The sequence below is a fragment of the Sinocyclocheilus rhinocerous genome, unplaced genomic scaffold (genome assembly GCF_001515625.1).
Source record: "Sinocyclocheilus rhinocerous isolate Xijiao unplaced genomic scaffold, SAMN03320098_v1.1 scaffold1648, whole genome shotgun sequence".
NCBI classification, from domain to species: domain Eukaryota; kingdom Metazoa; phylum Chordata; class Actinopteri; order Cypriniformes; family Cyprinidae; genus Sinocyclocheilus; species Sinocyclocheilus rhinocerous.
In genome coordinates, this window is record NW_015647958.1 from 435,382 (window position 1) to 439,632 (window position 4,251).

The window sequence follows — 4,251 nt, forward strand, 5'->3', positions numbered from 1 at the left end:
GTGATGCAATGCAACGCGTAAAAAGACAGTATGAGTTATTATAATCCATAATTATGTCCCCACTGGATGCAACAAATGCCTTGTTTGTAATGGGTTTTCATATTTTTGAATCATCGCTCCGGCCTGACAGGGCATCACAGTATGGTATGGGCGTAACATTTCTGTCACACGTTTGAGGTATTCGGCCAATCATAATGCACTGGACAGCTGGCCAATCACAGCACACCTTGCTTTTCAGACCGATGAGCTTTGTAAAAATCGACACGTTTCAGAAAGGCGGGGCATAGAGGAGAAACAATAATGTACAGTATGTGGAAAATAATGTGTTTTTTTAACCTTAAACCGCATAAACACATTTCATTACACCAAATACACAAAATAATGTTCTTTTTAGCAACATCATATGACCCCTTTAAAATGCTTGACTGCTAAGACACAAACATATTGGACACACACACACACAGCCAGAAAATACAATAATACAATTACACAGCTGTGGTCTGCCAAGGGTACACACGTGTACATTTACCACTGGGAAGTAAGAAGAGAACATAAATACACATAAAACACAGAGCAAAGGCATATGCATGTGCAATACACAAAGCTGAATATAACACAATGTGCTGAAACAGTTCCTAAAAATCACATAAATGCCAATATGAATTGAAGTTCAATAAAGTCACTGAAAGTCAAGCTTTTATGAGTAATGTGTTTTAACATCTCACTTTGTGCATGAACTCCATCTGATCCCTTTTCAGAGGTGTAGACGGCACTTGGCTATAATTTCTCTAGCCTAAAGTTGCCTCCCCGCTGTATTAGAGGGCAGGATAATATGCGGTGCCACTGTGGATTTAGCGTAATATATTATTTTTTAAAGCTTTATTAAGCAGCACACAAGCAGCCTTTCTTATAAGCAACAGAAAGCACACTAGTATTCTATTAACTTAATTTAGAGATGCAGTCAACTGAAGCAAACAAGACATTGCATTCTGAAATCAGACATGCTGCATTGATAATTTGAACAAATATTTCCATTGTTTGATACGCAGCCCATTTATTCCTACACAGTAGCATTGCAGTGCTTATTTGTTGTTGATAGTTTCTCATTAGGGAAAATGTACAAATAGTTCATTCAGAGTTTAAGCTTGGCCACAAAGCTTCCTCAAGCCCCATTCCTTATTTATTGAAATGTTAAAACATTGTGTGTGGATGCGTACTTTAAAAAAATAAATCACATTTAAATATACTTTGACACAAACACTGGACTGATCATTCAGCTTCAAAACCTATAACTGATTTACTAATAAAGGGTTCACCCAAAAATGACAATTCTGTCATCATTTCCTAACCCTAATGTTCTTCCAAACCCAAGAAACATTTTCGAAACATAAATGCTAAAAGCAAATTTTAATATCAGTATTTTTATAATATTAATAATATTTTAATGTTAATATTCTTTCATTGTGTTTGTCCATCCACTGAAAATGTTCATGCTTTAAAAAGTACATAAATACATTGTAAAAAGTAATCCGTATAAATCTAGCAGTTTAATCCAAGTCTTCTGAAGAGACACGAATGCTTTATGTGATGAACAGATTTTAATATGGGCTTTTATTTATTCATATACAGTGGTTGCCAAAATTATTAGAACACTAGCGTTTTCACCAACTAAAAAGTGGTTTTAAATCAGCTATTTCTATCTTTTGCTGTAGTGTGTCAGTAGGAAATATCAGTTTACATTTCCAAACATTAATTTTGTCATTAATTGTAATAATCCAGTGAGATTTTTGTTCGCACAAGGAGCCTGACAACATCCAGTGCTCCACACAGAGATCTCATCTCATCATCATCATCCAGTCTGTCTGCAATGACATGAAGAAACAGAACAAACGAAGACAGACTAAATCCAGAAGAACTGTGGCAACGTCTCCAAGACGCTTCAAGAGACCTATCTGAAAACCTATGCGCTAATGCACCTAGGGCAAAAGCTGCTTTAAACGCAAAGGATGGTCACACCAAATGTTGATTTCATTTAGTTAGAAGTTAATTGATAAATAAAATATATTTATGACATTATTATTGACAGCATCCTCATTTTACAGCATTTTTACACAAGTGCCTAAAACTTTTAACAGTACTGTAGCTTTGTGATCTCTGTGTGGAGCACTGTATGTTGTCAGACTCCTTGTGCAAACAAAATTCTCACTGGATTATTACAATTAATGGCAAAATGAATGTTTGGAAATGTAAACTGATATTTCCTGCTGACACACTACAGCAAAGATAGAAATAACTAAAACCATTTTTTAGCTGGTGAAAATACTAGTGTTCTAAACACTGATCAACACTCATGCATAGTCAATGGTCAATGGAAGCACAAACATCTTTGCTTAGGGCAAGAATAAACAAGGTGTGTTTATTCTATTCAAGCATGCACATTTAAAAGAGTTTTAAAATATTTTAAGTTGTGTTCTGAAGATTGATGAAAGTCTTATTAGTTTGGAATGATATGAGGGTGAGTAAATGATAAAAAAAATTTAGATGAACTATCCCCGTAACTCTTGGAAATTTTGGTAGAAGTTCCCGAGCATGTTAAAAAAAAACTTGGCATGAGTTTCCACAAAAAAATTATGTAGGTTAAGCACATATATTCTTTATTACGTTTGTTCCTCTTTATCTCATATATTACAGATTGCTATCATTATAATACGACCTTTCAACTATTTCTGATTACTTGTGTGTGTGTATGTGTGTGTGTGTGTGTGTTCACTGATGCACAGTTAATTGAGTTAAAACAACAGGGAGAAAATCATGTTTGTTTCATCCTCACAGATCACATCAGATCAGTCAGGAGGAAAGAGAAGTTTCTGTTCCACACATCTCTCTCTCTCTGTGTCTCTGTGGCTCAGATGTCCCAGTGTGCTTTAGTGAGCGTATTCCCTGAGGCGCTGTCTCTCTCTCCGGACACAATAGCTTGCTCTGCACTGACATCATGAAAGGATCAAGGAATGTGCGCTGCACATACAGTATTTCATATATGTACTGCAACACATACTTACAGTAGAACATACTGTTTCTACTCCATGTCTAATAAAAGCATAGGAAGAAAACAACAGATCCACTTTGTCACATGCAGTTTCATGTTTTTTAAGCAACAGATTTTAGAACCAATAAAAGATAAGGTGAGAAAATAATTTTTGGTCCAAATTTGTATTTATATATTTGAATGATTTGTGTTGATATTTTCATTTTATACTTTACAATTATTTGTATATATTAAATATACAAATATAATACAAATAAAAAATATATCAAATAAATTTATTTTTTAAATAATAAATTTACTTAATAAAATAAATGTAATACATTTGTGCTATTTATTTGTGAACTCATGAAAAAGCCTTTCAAGAACATTTTGATGAACTTTATTTAAGATCATGCCACCATTCCACACTTCAACTTGCAGTTAAGTCAGTAAGGCCTGTTGGAGGAGACTGCAACAATGGAACTCCTATTCAAAATCAATATATATTAAAGCAACTGAGCTTTGTAGAAGACAGATGTAGCTACTTTGTGCTGACATTCGAGAAATATAGGACCAAAACACACCACAACAGTTACAACCATCACTATTCCAGTTACAACCAACACTATTAAATGACGCGAAGATGGCGCCGATGATGGCTGCCTCCGTGGCGTGCTCCGCAGTCGTTTTTATGTTTTTATTAGTTTGTCCTGTCTTTAGTTATATCCCTGCAATCAGTTTCACCAGAGACAAATTGCTGGACATTCGGCAGTACACATCACCCGATATTTCACCAGTTTTCGACTATTCTGATGTTTTGCTGGACATTGTAGTCAGGGGAGCTGTTTCACGGAAACCTGGCTGAATGATGCCATTCCAGACAGCGCGTTGAGTCTGCCGGGCTTTCAGCTGTTTAGAGCTGATCGCCACGCAGAATCAACGGGGAAATCGCGAGGCGGCGTTGATTTTACATCAACGAAAGGTGGTGTACAGATGTAACAGTGTTAAAGAAGATGTGCTGTCCCGATCTAGAAGCGCTTTTCATTAACTGAAAGCCTTTCTATTCGCTGCGGGAGTTTTGCTCTTTCATTCTCGTGAGTGTTTACATTCCTCCGCAAGCGCACGTGAGCTCAGCTTTACAGAAACTCGCTGATCAGATCACATACATAGAACAACAACACCCGGACTCTGTTTTAATCATTCTCGGGGACTTTAATAAAGCAAAT

General features: G+C 35.9%; 1 protein-coding gene across 1 annotated transcript in view; it reads right to left on the reverse strand.

Moving 5' to 3' along the window:
* chrna8 (cholinergic receptor, nicotinic, alpha 8) overlaps positions 1-4,251 on the reverse strand; it is an 89,124-nt gene that overhangs the window by 43,965 nt on the left and 40,908 nt on the right. The gene's annotated exons all lie outside the window — the stretch shown is intronic.